This window comes from Acinonyx jubatus, chromosome D1 (assembly GCF_027475565.1).
Source record: "Acinonyx jubatus isolate Ajub_Pintada_27869175 chromosome D1, VMU_Ajub_asm_v1.0, whole genome shotgun sequence".
NCBI lineage: Eukaryota > Metazoa > Chordata > Mammalia > Carnivora > Felidae > Acinonyx > Acinonyx jubatus.
Genome location: NC_069390.1, coordinates 70,160,548 through 70,179,494, shown reverse-complemented (window position 1 = coordinate 70,179,494; position 18,947 = coordinate 70,160,548).

Here is an 18,947-nt window from a genome sequence, read left to right as displayed (position 1 = left end):
CTCACCTCGGGCTCTGCACTGACTCTCTGTCTTGGGATTCTCTCTCTCTCTGCCCCTCCCCTGCTCGTGCTCTCTCACCTTCTCAAAATAAATAAACTTTTTTTAAAAAGTGAATATTATGACATTAATACACAATATTACATACAGTGTAATTACAAATAACCTCCAACAGCAAGGACCCCAGTTTAAGAACCTCTGAACAAAATAATCCATCACTCTAGGTCTTTCTACCTATGCTTTTCTGTGATATTTTTTGCAACAAACTATCCATTTTTATAAGATTATAGTAGGAAATTAACTCTGTGGACAAAGGAAAGGAAATTCTCTTCATATGCTCTCAAACAGAATCCAAGTTCTCCTGCTTTATGCAAGAGAAGGCTGTGATTTTGTATAACAATAATAATGAAAGACTCAGATTCATACAGATACATACATACATATATACATACATAAATACATATATACCACACATAAATTCAGGGCTTCCTTTTTTTTCCTTTTTCTTTTAAGTCAGCTTAAAAATGAAAAGATTGATAGTTTTCTTTTTTTTTTTTCATTTAGCGACTTAAAATGCCAGTTGGAGGATTGTAATGATAGAGTCACGTAAAGCAAAGAAATAAAAACATGACAGACAAAGATAGGCTGAATTGATTTAGTCTCTATCTCCAAGTTACTTACAACTCCCCAAATCAGTGTTTACTTGGAGCATTCAGAGAGGTAATAGACTTAAATCATAAGGCATTGTTAAAGAGGATGACCAGAAGCAAATGAGCAACAGTCATCAACAGATAATGCTAGTGCTAAAGAGTGTTCATTATATTAAAGAGGAAGAAAATTTACTTAAGGTTAACCCAGCTGAACGTTGTTGTTGTTGTTTTAAAACAATGAGACACATTTTTAAGTGCTACTTACGGTAAACATTTCCTTTTTGTGTGCTATCCAGGACATTTTCATATCCAGCCATGTTATACAAACATAACTGAAGTTAGGAGTACTCTTATTTTGTGGTCGAGAAAACTGAGGCATAAAGGGAAGTGGTAGCTTGCTTGTCATCCACTGAGTGAGAAGTATGGCATAGGGAATACATAGTAACATTGCAGTAACTTATGGTTACAGGTGGCGACTGTACTTTTTGTGGTGGGGAAAAAAAAGTCATCTATTGAGTTTGTCACAGAGCTGAAACTGGGATTCAGCTTTCCCCATCTCTGTGTTTTCCCTCCCCATGACATACATACATATCTAGTAAGACGTATCTTACTCCCTGTGAAGCCTATTTAGTGGTAGGTGGAAAATAAGGTGCTATGTGTTAATTCCAGATTCAGGTGCAGAGAATCACTCTTATTCCCTATGTATCTTCCGATTCTAAATGTGGTAGTCCTTTATGTTTTGCAATTAGAACCTATTTCCAGAAGTCAGTTTTGAAGTATGGCAATGGTGCTAAAGGGATTATGTTCTCCAGAACTTTGTTGTGGAGAAATGTGTAATAGTGTAATTTTTAGGAAAAACTAATATTTAACTTTAAATTTGGATTCATAAACAGAAGTCATAACTTCCCTGCTTTCTAACCTCCCAGGGAAATGTTGATATTAAAACAGATGATTATTGTTCTCTACTCATATGACCATAATGTTGAGGAGAAAAGAATCAGCTTTTTGTTAACTAGTAAGACAGGAAATAAATGAAATCAAGCATAATGAGCATTTACTTCAACCAGCACAGAACAATGAGAATTCTCTGTCTCCTTCTGTCTAAATCTCCACTCCATTACCCCTGCTTCTTTATTCCACACTGTGGTATTCTCAAAGGACAGAGTTGCAAAAGCTAGCTAGATGAAGTTTTCTAAAGAAAAGAAGCAGAAGACTTCCAATACTTAACAAAGAAGGGTCCATTAAGAGAAAAAGCAAAAAAAAGGCCATACCAGAATTTAAAATTAGTAAAGAGTTAAGCAATGTTGCTTTAGAACAGAGACCAGAATTTTTTTTGAAGTGGATATACAGAATTTTTACTTTCTCCTATACAAAATTTTATATTCCTCTTGGTAATATCTAAAAGTGGATTTCTTATTTTACACTGGCAAATATTACCAGTAATCTTAATGCAGTGGTAGGCTACAATGTAAGCTTGGTAAGGGCAAGAAATGCCTCCTAAAAGCAAAACTAGGAGGAAGAAAAAAAAGGAGTCAAAGAAAAATTATTTAACACATCAGGACATGATAATGCTTTTCTTTTCATAACTCTATAGATGTTCAAGTGTGTGGCAGAACTGACTATTACTGTGTTTTGGGAAGATGTAATGTTTGGTCATTTCACATTTTGATTGCCACTAGAATTTTAGCAGAAACTTTACCTTTGATCAGAATTACATCTGGCTTCTATAAGAATTAGAGCTTTGACAAGCTGCTGGTTGACCTAGAGACAACCCCATTTAGATGAGAGCCAGCCCTGTGTAAATGCTCTAATATATGTAGCAATAAAGAAGGGGAGTCTGCCATGGATTTTGCCAGCTGCATACACTGCATATTAAAATTCTGTCAGTGCAAGGTCATATTTCTCAGTTCTTATCCTTCTACCCAGAGAATGAAACCTTCTTAACAAATGGGGATCCTGAGATACAGAAATTCCCTCTTGTATCTTAACAGTGTGTCTGTTCACCTATATCGGCACATTCATTTGAAACTAATTATCAATTAGGATGACTATAATTCATTTTAGTGGTGAGAAACCTCCACAATAAAATGGGGGCCTTGCTTGTCTGCTAAAAAATATATGGTAGAAAACACATTGGCTAGGGAGAAGTACTTCGATCTTCTAGGTTTTCCTCTCCCACTGATTCTTAAAGGATTATAAAATTCCTTAGCACACATATGTTGGAATATGACCTGAGTTGTATTTCCGTGCTCTGTGATTAGATGGTTTACTCTTGATTTTGTCCAGTTCAGGAAAATTCTAGCTCTTAAGTCAGCTTAGCATCTTTCATCACAGTAGTTGGGTGCCCACCAGGTGCAATTATATCCTTAAAGATGGCCGTTATTTGCTTACCAAATGGCATTAACAGGGAAATTTTTTTCTCGTCTCATTAAAATGTGATTCAGATTCAAAGTTGGAAAAAGTAGAAATTACTTTGAAAAGTGGGAGTGATTGACTGAAGTTCTGTTTACCCGGAGAATGCCAGTGTCATCATTTTATACAGCCACCTCCAGTGTATAGAGTGAACAGAATCCTAGGTTAGAAATCAGAGAATTTGCAGCCTTTATCCCTGAAGAGTATTCAGTTATGTACCTAAAAATGTGTGTAATTTCTACCTCTACCTACATCCCTTGTACTGGGATGTAGTGGGGCAAGCATATGGGGGAGAAGAGGAAAAGAATGGTCAGGAAAGAGAAATGTCCTAGGTAAATGTTCCTTAGTGGGTTTTTTTGATAATATAGTAAAAATAAAAAGCCACTCTGAGAAAGTAAAAACCCAGGCTTTTATGAGTCACAGTCCACTGTAACTGAAAGGGTCAGTATTTAATTATGTTTTCTGGGCAAGTGGAAAACATAAACACCACTCTCTATCTTTGTTTTCTGGAGATTCCCCTACACAAAGTTGTTGTATCCAAATATAGCTGCCTTCTGGATTCCTCTTAAGATTTTGGTCAGGCCCAATATGGCTAGAGATAGCTGTATTGATATGACAATCAAGCTAGGAATTGCTGGAGGGTGACATACATTATCCTACTTACTTAAGGTTTGGTGTAGGAAAAAGCAGGTGTATATGAGACATCTTACTGAATTAAAACCAAGGCCTCTATCTTAGAACTTTAAGTAATTCTATAGTAGGGGGAAAAAGCACTACACAGTAGCTACTTTTTTCCTAGATGGAATAAAATTTATCTGTTTTTAACTCTCACCAAAGATACTTCACACTGTATCTTCATCAAAACTTTGTTATATTGTAGATATTTGTATTTAAATTGTGTGTGTGTGTGTGTGTGTGTGTGAGAGAGAGAGAGAGAGAGAGAGAGAGAGAGAGAGTAAATTGCCTGAATGAAAATGACATTCTGCAGTAGTGTAGAATGACACTTTCCAACTTTCATAACTAAGCATCTGATGGCGGCAGGTATGCAAAGGGAGGAAGCATATTTCTCCCATCAAAATGTGCTATGCTCAGCAATCCAGGTGTGGCATTTGATTCTTGTCTGGCTAAACTGAGGTGTGTGTTTATACACTGCTAGAGAGGAAACACTAACCCAGATTCAAAACTTGGAAAGAATTAGAAAAATATATAGAGTTATTTTTTAAAAATAATCTTATTATTGTAAAGACATTGTATGTTTTAGAAAATATTGTTTCAGAAAATGGCATAGTGCTTAAAAGCTAAACAAATAAAAGTTGGACAAATATACTTAAAGTCCCTCTCATTAAAAACTAATTGTGTACCTTTGGCGCTAATAATCAAGAATTTTTCCAGGGTTTTTAGACCAAGTTAGTGTTATTTTCATCCTAATGAAGGACCCAATTATCACACTAATCTTACTTATGAAGATACTAAACAAGTAGTGTTTAAGACATGTTACTTTGAAACCTTGAAAGTATTCTAATCCCAAATTTCTCATCACTCTTGTAACTTTCATTTCATCAGATGTATAATTGGGAGTTATAGATTTCTAATCTCTGAGTTTAATATCCTGGGTTTGGGATATTGGCTTTAGCCTTTCCAAGGCTTTACCTTGGTTTCTTTTTGTGGTATTATTCCTAAATGACATAATAATGTCCATTAAAACATTGAAATATTTATACAATTTTAAGATGTCAACATTATATTTTTATGCATAGAAAACTAATAAAATGTAATGTTCATTATGAAGTCTAAACGGTGAGATTTTATACTTTATCACTGATGGTTTCAGTTTTACCTAAACATTGAGTATGTTGTAAAGATTTACGCCCATATATTAACTCTTGCTCAAAGGATTTTGTTTATAGTATTCCCCTTTATCTGTGGTTTTGCTTTCCGTGGTTTTGGCTTCAGTTATGTGCAGTCAATGGTGTTCTAGAAGCAGATGATCCTCCTTCTGACATGTAGTCAGAAGGTCAGTCGTTGTAGCAGCAAAACACTATGTCCAGCTGCCTGTGTTGTTCACCTGACTTCATCTCTTTTTTTAATTTTTTTAATATAATTTATTGTCAAATTGGCTAACATAACAGTGTGTAAAGTATGCTCTTGGTTTTGGGGGTAGACGCCCATGGTTCATCACTTACATACAACACCCAGAGCTAATCCCAACAAGTGCCCTTCTCAATGCCCATCGCCCAATTTCCCCTCTCCATCAGCCCCCCATCCACCTTCAGTTTGTTCTCTGTATTCAAGAGTATTGTATGGTGTGCCTCCCTCCGTCTGTCTGTAACTATTTTTTCTCCTTCCCTCCACCATGGTCTTCTGTTAAGTTTCTTAAGATCCACATATGAGAGAAAACATATGATATCTGTCCTTCTCTGACTGACTTATTTCACTCAGCGTAATACCTTCCAGTTCCATCCACGTTGCTACAAAAGGCCATATTTCGTTCTTTCTCATTGCCAAGTAGTATTCCATTGTATATATAAGTCACATCTTCTTTATCCATTCATCAGTTGATGGACATTTAGGCTCTTTCCATAATTTGGCTATTGTTGAAAATGCTGCTATAAACATTGGGGTATATGTGCCCCTATGAATCAGCACTCCTGTATCCCTTGGATAAATTCCTTGTAGTGCTATTCCTGGATCATAGGGTGGTTCTATTTTTAATTTTTTGAGGAACCTTCACACTGTTTTCCAGAATGGCTGCACCAGTTTGCATTCCCACCAACAGTGCAAGAGGGTTCCCATTTCTCCATATCCTCACCAGCATCTGTTATTTCCTGAGGTGTTCATTTTAGCTACTCTGACCAGCATGAGGTAGCATCTCAGTGTGGTTTTGATTTGTATTTCCCTGATGATGAGTGACATGGAGCATCTTTTCATGTGTCTGTTGGCCATCTGGATGTCTTCTTTGGAAAAGTGTCTATTCATGTCTTCTGCACATTTCTTCACTGGATTATTTATTTTTTGGGTTTTGAGTTTGGTAAGTTCTATATAGATTTTGGATACTAGCCCTTTATCCAATATGTCATTTGAAAATATCTTTTCCCATGTCATAGGTTGCCTTTCAGTTTTGTTGATTGTTTCCTTTGCAATGCAGAAGCTTTTTGTCTTGATGAGGTCCCAATTGTTCATGTTTGCTTTTAATTTCCTTGCCTTTGGAGATGTGTTGAGCAAGGAATTGCTGCAGCTGAGGTCAAAGAGGTTGTTGCCTGCTCTCTCCTCTAGGGTTTGGATGGTTTCCTGTCTCACATTTAGGTCTTTCATCCCTTTTGAGTTTATTTTTGTGTATGGTGTAAGAAAGTGGTCTAGTTTCATTCTTTTGCATGTTGCTGTCCAGTTCTCCCAGCACCATCTGCTAAAGAGACTGTCTTTTTTCCATTGGATATTCTTTCCTGCTTTCTCAAAGATTAGTTGGCCGTACTTTTGTGGGTCCAATTCTGGAGTCTCTATTCTATACCGTTGGTCTATGTGTCCTTTTTTGTGCCAATACCATAATGTCTTGATGGTTACAGCTTTGTAGTAGAGGCTAAAGTTGGATTGTGATGCCTTCCGCTTTGGTTTTCTTCTTCAATGTTACTTTGGCTATTCAGGGTCTTTGTGGTTCCATACAAATTTTAGGATTGCTTGTGCTAGCTTCGAGAAGAATGCTGGTGCAGTTTTGATTGGGATTGCATTGAATGTGTACATTTCTTTGGGTAGTATTGAAATTTTAACAGTATTTATTCTTCCAATCCATGAGCATGGAATGTTTTTCCATTTCTTTGTGTCTTCTTCAATTTCCTTCATAAGTTTTCCATAGTTTTCAGCATACATATCTTTTACATCTTTGGTTAGGTTTATTCCTAGGTATTTTATGTTTCTTGGTGCAATTTAAATGGGATCCATTTCTTTATTTCTTTATTTGTTTCTTCATTATTGGTATATAAAAATGCAACTGATTTTTGTACATTGATTTTATACCCTGCGACTTTGCTGAATTCATGTATCAGTACTAGCAGCCTTTTGGTGGAGTCTTTTAGATTTACATGTAGAGTTTCGTGTCTGTGAAAAGTGCAAGTTTGACATCTTTGCCAATTTTTATGCCTTTTATTTTTTTGTCTGATTGTTGATGCTAAGACTTCCAACACTATATTAAATGACAGCGGTGAGAGTGGACATCCCTGTCATGTTCCTGATCTCAGGAGGAAAGCTCTCAGTTTTTCCCTATTGAGGATGATATTAGCTGTGGGCTTTTCATGTATGGCTTTTATGATGTTTAAGTATGTTCCTTCTATCCCGACTTTCTTGAAGTTTTTTTTTTTTTCAAGAAAGCATGCTGTATTTTATCAAATGTTTTTTTCTGCATCTATTGACAGGATCATAAAGTTCTTATATTTTCTTCTATTAATGTGATGTATCACATTGTTTGATTTGCAAATATTGAACCAGCCCTGCAGCCCAGGAATGAATCCCACTTGATCATGTTGAATAATTCTTTTTATATGCTGTTGAATTTGATTTGCTAGTATCTTGTTGAGGATTTTGGCATCCATGTTCATCAGGGATATTGGCCTGTAATTCTCCTTTATTGCTGGGTCTCTGTCTGGTTTGGGAATCAAGGTAAAGTTGGCTTCATAGAATGATTATGGAAGTTTTCCTTCCCTTTCTATTTTTTTGGAACAGCTTGAGAAGTATAGGTATTAACTCTGCTTTAAATGTCTGCTAGAATTCCCCAGGGAAGCCATCTCGTCCAGGACTCTTATTTGTTGGGAGATTTTTGATAACTGATTCAATTTATTCACTAGTTATGGGTTTGTTCAGATTTTGTATTTCTTCCCGTTTGAGTTTTGGTAGGTGTGGGTGTCTAGGGATTTGTCCATTTCTTCCAGGTTGTCCAGTTTGTTGGCGTATAAGTTTTCATAGTATTCTCTGATAATTGCTTGTATTTCTGAGGGATTGGTTGTGATAAATCTATTTTCATTTGTGATTTTATCTATTTGGTTCCTCTCTCTTTTCTTTTTGAGAAGTCTGGCTAGGGGTTTATCAATTTTGTTTATTTTTTCAAAACGAAAATAACTGAATTTCATTGGTCTGTTCTTTTCTTTTTTGTTTTGGATTCTATATTGTTATTTCTGCTCTGATCTTTATTATTTCTCTTCTTCTGCTGGGTTTGGGATTTCTTTATTGTTCTGCTTCTGGTTCCTTTAGGTGTGCTGTTAGATTTTGTATTTGGGATTTTTCTTGTTTCTTGAGATAGGCTTGGATTGCAATGTATTTTCCTCTTAATACTGCCTTTGCTGCATCCCTAAGGGTTTTGATTATTGTGTTTTCATTTTCACTTGTGTCTGTATTTTTTTTAATGTTTATTTATTTTTGAGACAGAGAAAGTGTGAGTGGGAGGGGGGGAGCAGAGAGAGAGGGAGACACAGAATCTGAAGCAAGCTCCAGGCTCTGAGCTGTCAGCACAGAGCCCGATGTGGGGCTCGATCTCATGAACCGTGAGATCATGACCTGAACTGAAGTTGGACGCTAACTGACTGAACCACCCAGGCGCCCCAACTTGTTTCCGTATTTTTAAAACTTTCTTCTTTAATTGCCTAGTTGACCCCTTCATTTTTTAGTAGGATGTTCTTTAGCCTCCATGCATTTCCTGTGGTTGATTTCAAGTTTGATAGTATTGTGATCTGAAAGCATGCATGGTATGATCTCAATTCTTTTATATTTATTTACGGCTGTTATGTGGCCAAGTATGTGATCTATCTGGAAAAGATTCCATGTGTACTCGAGAAGAATGTATATTCTACTATTAGGATGAAAAGTTCTGAATATATCTGTCAAGTCCATCTGGTTCAATATATCATTCAGGGCAATTGTTTCTTTACTGATTTTCTGTCTAGATGATCTGTCCATTGTTGTAAGTGGAGTATTAAAGTCCCCTACAATTACCACATTCTTACCTATAAAATTGCTTATGTTTATGATTAATTGTTTTGCTGTAAGCAGAGTATTAATGTCCCCTACAATTACCACATTCTTACCTATAAAATTGCTTATGTTTATGATTAATTGTTTTATATATTTGGGTGCTTCCAAATTGTCACATAAACATTTATAATTGTTATCTCTTCTTGATGGATAGACCCCATAATTATGATATAATGTCCTTGTTCATCTCTTGTTACAGCCTTTAGTTTAAAATCTAGTTTCTCTGATGTAAGTATGGCTACTCCAACTTTCTTTAGACTTCCAGTAGCATGAGAGATGGTTTTCCATCCCCTTACTTTCAATCTGAAGGTGTCCTCAGGTCTAAAATTAGTCTCTTGTAGACAGCAAATACATGGGTCTTGTTTTTTGTTTTTTGTTTTTCTTATCCATTCTGATACCCTATGTCTTTTGACTGGAGCATTTATTCCATTTACATTCAGTGTTATTATTGAAAGATATGGGTTTAGAGTCATTGTGTTATCTGTCAGTTCATGCTTGTAGGGATGTCTCTTGTCTTTTGTGGTCTTTGCAACATTCCACTCATAGAATCCCCCTTCACATCTCTTGTAAGGCTGGCTTAGTGGTGATGAATTCCTTCAGATTTTGTTTATCTGGGAAGACCTTTATCTCTCCTTCTACTCTGAATGACAGGGTTTCTGGACAAAGGATTCTTGGCTGCATATATTTCCTATTCAACACATTGAAAATTTCCTGCCACTCCTTTCTGGCCTGCCAAGTTTCAGTAGATAGGTCTTCTAGTACCCTTATGTGTCTACCCTTGTAGGTTAAATCCTGTTTATCCCTAGCTGCTTTCAGAATTCTCTCTTTATCCTTGTATTTTGCCAATTTCACTATGATATGTCATGCAGAAGATCAATTCAAGTTACATCTGAAGGAAGTTCTCTGTGCCTCTTGGATTTCAATGCCTGTTTCCTTTCCCAGATCAGGGAAGTTCTCAGCTATGATTTGTTCAAGTACACCTTCAGCCCCTTTCTCTCTCTCCTCTTCTTCTGGAACTCCTATGATATGGATATTGTTCCATTCATTGAATCACATAGTTCTCTAATTCTCCCCTCATGGACCAGAATTTTTTCATCTCTCTTTCTCAGCTTCATATTTTTCCAAAATTTCTATTTCATTTAATCTTCTATTTCACGTAATCTCCCCTCTGCCTCTCCAATCCTTGCTTTTACCACCTCTAATTTATTTTGCATCTCATTTACAGCATTTTTAAATTCATCATGACTATTTTTCAGTTCCTTGATCTCTGCAGCAATAGATTCTCTGCTGTCTTCAATGCTTTTTTCAAGCCCAGCAGTTAATCTTATGACTATTATTCTAAATTCTTGTTCAGTTATATTCTTTATATCTGTTTTAAGCAATTCTTTTTTTTTTTAATGTTTATTTATTTTTGAGACAGAGAGAGACAGAGCATGAACGGGGGAGGGTCAGAGAGAGGGAGACACAGAATCTGAAACAGGCTCCAGGCTCTGAGCTGTCAGCACAGAGCCCAACGCGGGGCTTGAACTCATGGACAGCGAAATCATGACCTGAGCCGAAGTCGGCCACTTAACCAACTGAGCCACCCAGGCGCCCCGTGTTTTAAGCAATTCTTTAGCTGTCATTTCTTCCTGGAATTTCTTTTAAGGAGTATTCTTCCATTTCATCACTTTGGCTAGTTTTCTGTCCCTAATGTGTTTTAAAAGCTTGTTATGTGCCCTGAACCTGTGAGCACTAACATCAAAGAGGGGTCATACACTATCCAGGACCTGGCCCTTCAGGAGGTTTTTTGTTGTTGTTGTTGTTTTGAGAGGGTTACTTGCTCTCTGTTGTGTGACTCTAGTCACTTTATCTCCCTACTCATAGTGATGTTTTAGACCTTCCACTAGATGTGCTTTGATTTGTTCCTTGATGTAGCCCTGGAAAGGAAAACAAACAAACAAACAAAATCAACCAGAAAACAAAAAACAAGCAGACCCACAAACAGAAAACCCAAAAAACTAGAAACCCCAGCTACAATTAAACAACAGAGTGGAGGCAGTGCTGATGGAAGAGGCCTTTTTCCTTACAAAGAGAGAAATGCCAGAGAGGGAAAAATAAAATAAAAATTGACCAGACAGATAAACTATATGGCTTAATCCAGAGATGGAGAAAGGAAAATAAAGAAGGAGGAAGGAAAAAAGAAAAGAAAATTGACCAGAGAAACTATACAGCTTAATCCAGAGAGAAAGGAAAATAAAGGAGGTGTAGAACATGTATCAAGAGAATAGATTAAATATGTCTGCTTAAACAAACCAACAACCAAAGCAACTAGACTAGAGGGGGGAAGAGATAAGAAGGAGAAAAGGAAGGAAGAATATATCTATATAATAAGAATCTTCCAAGAATTAATCCAGGCAGTGCAGCAGCGCTGGTCTGGAGGAGGGGCTGTCTGGTTCATCAGCGTCTATCCTCAGTTATCAGGCACTGAGGGGCATGGTTTGGTGTAGGCGGGTCCCGCCTCCACTGTGGGCTCCGCCAAACCGATCCCTGAGGCCTTGCCTTGGTGGTGGTGGGGAGAAAAATGCAACACTCCAGTCCCTCCTCTACAACCGGGTGTCCCAAACCACTCTGTTCAAGCCATCCTTACTGTGCCATGGGCACAAATGAGGCCATTTGTCCTACTCTGCTGACTCCCATGCTTCCCTGGCACTAGGCTGGGGCTTAAACCCCAATGTATTTAAGATTCCCCCTCTGTGTGCCCTGATTTCAGGGAAGTGCTGGTCTGTTGAGTGGATATATATCTTCTTCCCACAGCACTCTGGGGAGGAAATTGCTTTCTTCCACTGAGGGCTGCGCCTCTGAGCTAGTTATCGAGCCGGGGGCTGGCTCCACTCCTCCCCAGCTGCGGGAACAGGGCAAACGGCCCCATTCCAGAGAAAGCCCCGCAGTTAGAGATTGGACCTTTCTCCATCAGCTCCATGGTTTTTTTGTTGTCCAGATACAATCCTATACTTCCCCAGCCTCTCTTTCTCTTCCCTTAGTCTCTCTGCAGAAGGGGATCCCTCCTCTCTGTTTGTTTTATCTCTCTCAGTTCTCAATCACACACCTATGGCCTGTCTTGTCTCACTGGGTCCCTGGAAGCATCTCTGTTGCTTTGTCGCCCGGACTCTTGGAGTTCAAAGTCCTTTGGCCTCAACACTGCTTTGTATGAGAGATGAGGGAACTTTGGATCCCCCTACTTCTCCATCATGTTGGCCCCTCTCCTGACTTCATCTCCTAACGTCAGCAATTTATCATCACATTATCACGAGAAGGGTGAGTACAGTACAATAAGATATTTTGAGAGAGAAAAAGACTGCATTCACATAACTTTTATTACAGTATATTGTTATAATTGTTCATTTTTTTAATCTTTCACTGTGCCTAACTTATAAATTAATTTTATCATAGATATGTATACATAGAAAAAATATGGTATTCACAGGGTTCACTACTGTCATTTCAGGCATCCACTGAGGGTCTTGAAATGGACAGGAGGCATATTTTTTCCAACATATCCCCATCTCCGTTGTTTAAAAGCCTGTGAATTACCAAAAATAAGGATACCAGTAGAGTAACTCAGGTTTTCCTGACACTTACTTAGGTGGGAAATGAGCAGGTTGCCATAAGCTCTGTCTTAGAGACACCTGTGTTTCAGCACCATCTGAAAGCTAGCTGTGTGATTTTCCCATCAGAATAACGCAGATGAGAAATTTGTCTAAGACTCATTCCATGTGGTCTTCTTGTGTTGGCTGTGAACCTTTAATTTGATGGTGGACAGGATGAGTGAAAATGCTTCAGTATGTATGATTGTGGTCCACCTTTAGGTCCTAAGATATGCCTCTCAAGGTATACAAAGTTGAAAAGCCCCTTTTCACTAGGAGAATGAAAAGCTATTTGCTTCAGAGTGAAGGATGTCATACTTTCCGTGGTTATAAATGTATATTCTTTACATTAAAGTATTATTCATTGTTTTCTCTATCTGAACATCATTCATGGGTCAAGTAAGATGCTACAGGGCTCTAATTTTGGAGCTCTTATAAGTGGCGACTTGTTTGTAGGGCTTAAGCAGGTTATTTCACTGTGTGGTAGTGTGCATTGTTCCCAATCAGTTCCTACCACGTTGCAGTCCTCCAAGTGATTTATGTTCAAAGAGTCTGCTTTCCTCAGATGGTGTCTTATTCCTGTATTTTGCCAGGATGTCATGCATTCTGTAATGGGCATTTCAATAGGTCAGGTTCAAATGCATTTAAAGGCAAGATTAGCAGTTATGTGCTCGCATTCCCTACGTGCATTATTTGCTTTGTGTCACAAAGGGGTCATGAGTGCATGCTTTAATAGCATTAGTGTTGTAAAATTACTCAGCGGCAGCAGCCAGCAAGGGAAAACCGAAAAGATAATGGGGAAAAAATGTTTTGGGGGTGTGCAAATCAAGGAGACTTTGATGTAAATCTCAATTCTGAAGATTAAAAGTTCCTCTAAAATGCCTTCCTTTATTCATATTGATTACCCTGCTGTCAGGAATGTGTTTGCCAGAGCTCAGAAATATGAAAATGTGTGACAGTAAAAGTTCCTCATCAGACTTTTTATTAGGCACTGAAATCTATAAGAAATCTTTTTAAGTGGCTTGTGTTGCAGGGGCTCTGTTTGCAGCTTGCTAATAAATGTGTCATCAACTGGGAAATGTAAGCAAACATCTAAAACTTGATTTTGCATTTCAGATATAGACCCAAGGTATTGTGTAAAAAACACTTCTGTGACTTAGAGTGACTGTTAATTGTGACAGATTTCAAAGTCACCTTGCACGCATTTTGACAAGGTGAGTTATGAAATGAAATTTCCAGTTTGTTCCGACAAAAGACTTTAGTGGGAGGTTTTGATTATTAAACAAATCCAGACTTCAAGTTTTTAAAATAGCTGTCTGTTTGCCTCAGGTTTCTTTTGTGATGGTGGTAAGAAGTGGTTAATTATTGGTTTTTAAATCCCTGATGGGATACTTGGGGGGAAAACACATTTTGATCTTCCAGAGCAGATGGAAACAATATGCCTAGTGATGTGTTACAACTGTGTAGGTTTTGTGAGGCTTGCCTTTCAGAGCTGTTGGCCTCCCCTTTCACTGCAATCTGTCAGTAACAGGAAGGGTGCTCCTAAGTAGATCAACTGGCAGACCCCTGGGAGCCACAGCCATGACCCGAACCCTTGCTATGACCACAGTTTCTCTTTTCCATGGCCTATATAAACTCCATTCTTTATTTCCTTGAAACCAGCTTTAACCTGGAACCTTTATGAGGATATAATTATTTTCTGTTGTTTCCTAACCCAGCTGTAGATCTTAGAACCCCTGGGTCCTATAGCCTATTTGTTTAGGTCCTTGGATTAACCTAGGCTCTGCTTCTGTTTTCCATTCAACCCCTGAATTAACCTACTGTCCTTGGTTATGACTTTCCTTTGTTTCAGGGCTTACAGGAGTCATCCAGGCACTGGCCCTGACCAGCCATGGCTTCTCTGTGCCCATGGTCACTTTGACTGCCATTCACACACAGTATACTATAGAACCATGTATCATTATGGTAAACTTTATGCGTAGAGTTTATTCACATGTGAAGTGATGTTCCAGCTACAGATAGGTCTTGGTTTTTTTCTGGTAGTTTTTTCTTCTATAAACATGCCATACACATACCGAATCAGTGAACACTAAACAATTGCTCCCATTTCAGTTCTTGTGAACCTCTGATCACAATACTTTTTCAACCAATCGGTACGTAACCATATGTGTGTTTCTCATTTAGTAGAGCTCATGGCCAACAGCACTTGTAACTCATGCCCAAATGAAGCTTATCTAATGCAGTATGTTTTCCATAAGGCACATCCCTGCCATCTTACACTTAGGAACACTAGATGGGACTTCATTATTTTTAGGGACCTTTTTAAGCAGTAACATCACCAAGAAAAAGCACAAACATGCAAAAAATGTGGCACTAAATAAACCATGAACAGGACGCTTGATTGTAGTATGGGAGCTGAAGCAAGAAGGCAGAGAGATGCCATATTTTACATCAGCTGGGGACACGGGCCTCAAGCGACTCAAATATTTCATTGCTCTGTGCAGGTCTGCAAATGACCAAGAAAGTGCAGCAAATATTGATTTTAGGGTTACAAAAAATTTATCAAGTAGGTCACTGGCACATAAGGAATCCATGAATAACAAGGTTCGACTATATCTACTTTTCCTAGATATTGTGACTGGGAAGGAAGATTCTGTGCCCTTTGGTAGCTTTTATCTTTATTCTTCACTTATTGCTGATTTTGAACTAACCTGGAGCATCTTCTCTATAGATGAGAAAGATACTTCTCCATCTTGGTCTTCTCTTCTAATTCTTTTCCTTCTTCCACCTCAAAAATATAAAATGTTGATTCGATTGGACAGAGTATGAAATTTTTATTGGCTTGTATTTATTAATAAGTAGGGTTATTGTGTGTAAAAGATTGTGCATATACTTGTGTTCAGGAAAAAGTTAACATCCAGCCCTGTGACTGATGTCCTTGTTAGCAAGGCCTGCTTGCAAGGTTGGCCATTCGCTTGCAAGGTTGGCCATTCGCTGGCATCTGGGAACTTATATTTCAGGTGTGTTCCCACCACCCTAACTGATAAGACTGGCTTGATGTGACTTAACTTTAAAACAGTAAGGTTTAGGGGTGCCTGGGTGGCTCGGTCGGTTAAGCATCTGCCTTCGGCTCAGGTCATGATCTCACCGTTTATGAGTTCGAGCCCCGTGTCGAGCTCTGTGCTGACAGCTTGGAGCCTGGAGCCTGCTTTGGATTCTGTGTCTCCCCCTCTCTCTACTCCTCCCTTGCTCATGCTCTGTGTCTCTCTGTGTCTCAATAATAAATAAACGTTAAAAATTAAAAAAAAAAACACTAAGGTTTATACTGAACACTTGCTTTTCTTCTGGGAGTCAGAGATTTTGATAAGTGCTAGGCAGAGGGTACCTGTGTGGTCAATCCCCAGCAAAACTTTTGAGTCCCTACTGAGCTTTCCTTATAGATGTTTCACAAAGATTTCACAACTTGTTGCTGGAGGAATCATGTGTATGTTGTATGACTCCGCTAGGAGGGACTCTCGGAAGCCTGTGCCCTGTTTCCTCTGTACTTCACCCCACACACCTTTCCCATTTACTAATTTTCCTTTGTATCCTTCACTGTAATAAATCTTAGCTGTGAGTACAACTATACACAGAGTCCTGTGAGTCCTCCTAGAGAGTCACCAAACCTATGTTGTATTGGGCACCCCGATGCAACCTGCATGCCTCTTGGTATGTTGTGTCTCACTATTCCCCAATGTGCCTGGGAGGCAGTGGACCCAGGCCCTTATCCCATACTCTCAGTTGTCTCCCCCATTTCTAAGGACATATAGCTGATCCTTAAAGCAGCCTGTCTGAAAGTTGCTATCTTCTTTGTTGTGTGTCTTTTCTCTCTTCACTTTCTTTTCTCCATCTGACAGCCTAAGGGCAGCAAATGCCCTCGATTTGGAGTCATCCTTTACAAACAATTGAAGGCTCCATTTGAGACTATCGCTTAAGTCCTATGCATCAACTTACCTCTACCAGGGAACCCCAAATTGGGGTTAGACACTGGCCCGGTTACTAACACCACTTTTTCTCCCCTTTACATATTGGTTACCTCTTATATAATACCTGACACACACAAAATAAGAGTACCTGACGCAAAACAGAAGTAATTGGCAGAGCAGGATTCAAACATTCTTTGATCCCTTTTGCTAAATGTCATTAAAATACCACACACAACCCTGATACTCCTTATCAGTTTCTTTTTATTTTCTACCCATCCTCTTCTCCAACCTGTCTGTCCCCAGCTTTTTTTTTAGTGCGTTGTGGTGAATGTGGGCTGTGCTGTGAGGATTAGCTGTTCTAAGATAGCATTTTTTTTTCCTTTTTTCTCTCGCTTGCATTGTCAAACCTATCTCTCTTTATCAAATCTCATAATTCTAACTGTAACTTACTTAACTTACAGAACAGCTTATATTCCCAGGAAAAAACAAACTTTACTCCATCAGCCATTTTTATTACACACTTCAAAAGTACCAGAGACCAGTTTTCCCACCATTACTTGGTTTATTTCATACAGAAGAATCACCCCACCTGAAACAGCATTCATACAGTCAACACATGACACGATGATGCCAATTTGATTGTGTATCAAGTGCCACATTTTTAGGGTTATGCTTTGTCAAGCAGCCTTTAGGTTTCTGTCAAGATGGAGGCTACTGACTTGCTTTAATTCACTTCATTTATCAGTGTCTTTCCGGATCCATAGAATTCAAGAGTTGACCACATAACACAATGGTTATACTCCCTTTTGAGACAAAGTCCCTGAATTTTAGAGTCATACTGCTTTAGTTAAAATCCTGCCTCATGTTAGCTTTGTTATCTTGGGCAATTTTTTTAATTAACTTTTTTAGCTTTAGATTTCTTATCTATTGAACGAAAATTAAATGAATGAATAGATGTGAAGTATTTAGGGACACAAAGTAGGTCCTCAATGCTGTGAATAACAATGATAATTTTATTAAATAGAGAAGATGGGTATGAAAGTCTAAAAACAGTATGGTAGAGCAGACAGGTGTGAATTGAAAGTCTAGTTTTGTGACTTTTGGACAGGCCTCTGTTCTTTGAGCTTCTACCTTATTAAAATTAAGATAACACATCCCCTTGAAGGATTTGTACAAGAAGTAGCAATTATGTAATAATTGTGCTTAGAATTATGTCTGATGTATAATACATAAAAAGGTAACTATCTTAAGTATTATGGAAGAAATTAGGCCAGCCTGAAGAAATCCGGTAGTGGACTAAGGATAATTAGTTACCTTTTCTGTATAATGATCTTATTTATGAAAATGTGTTTTAAGATATTGCTCTGAGGTGATAATATTTCCATTACAATTTCATAGTTACTTGTCTGCGTGCCTAACACCTCCAGTAATTGTTCATTTCTTTAATGAAGTGCACAATCTTAGGACCTTAATCATCTTTATATTCTGGTTCCTAGCAAAATATCTGATTCTCAATAGGTTCTCAGTAACTTCTTGCTAAATTAAATCTAGTTCTTATTGTTATTATAAGTAAGGAGCATACTGAAAGGAAATACTGGGTATTGCTAGAGGTACTTCTAAGCATAGAAAGAATCTTCAACTAGTCCTCAAGAAAGAGAAAAATATTATAAAGAAAAACCAAAAAGGACCTGTTAATAATTTTTATGATCTAAGATTATTTTTTAGACTTACACATTAATTATTTGACTAGTTAGGGAAAAGGTATAATCAGACTTCAAAACTTAAATATTAATTTTGAATTTTCCTCTCTGTTACTTATGAAACCAAGTCCTCTTAATTTTTCCTTTTTGAAATTTCTTGCATCTATCCTTTTCTCTTCCCATGGCTAATATCCTACTTGTAGATACAACTTCAATACCAGTGCATTAATCATTGGCCAAAATATAGAGTAGAATTGGAGACTGCTCACATTACATAATAGAAATGATTGTTTCCATGTATTCATAAAGAATAATTGGTATCCATAGCTCTGGCCTTCTTTTTTACTTAATAGATGGCTACAGTCAAAATTCTTTTAGGCATTGACTAAGGATGCATCACAGCAAAACGTTTCAGAGAGTGCTCACCCCAGTGACCTGTAGCCAGGAGGAGGAGGAGAACAGGGTTTTGTTTTGCTTTGCTAGAAAAGCTCCATTATTATCAAAGGAAACAAACTCAAATTTCTCACATACTCTTTTCTGTCTTACATTCAAACCTTGATTCAAGACATACCAGTCATCTGTGTA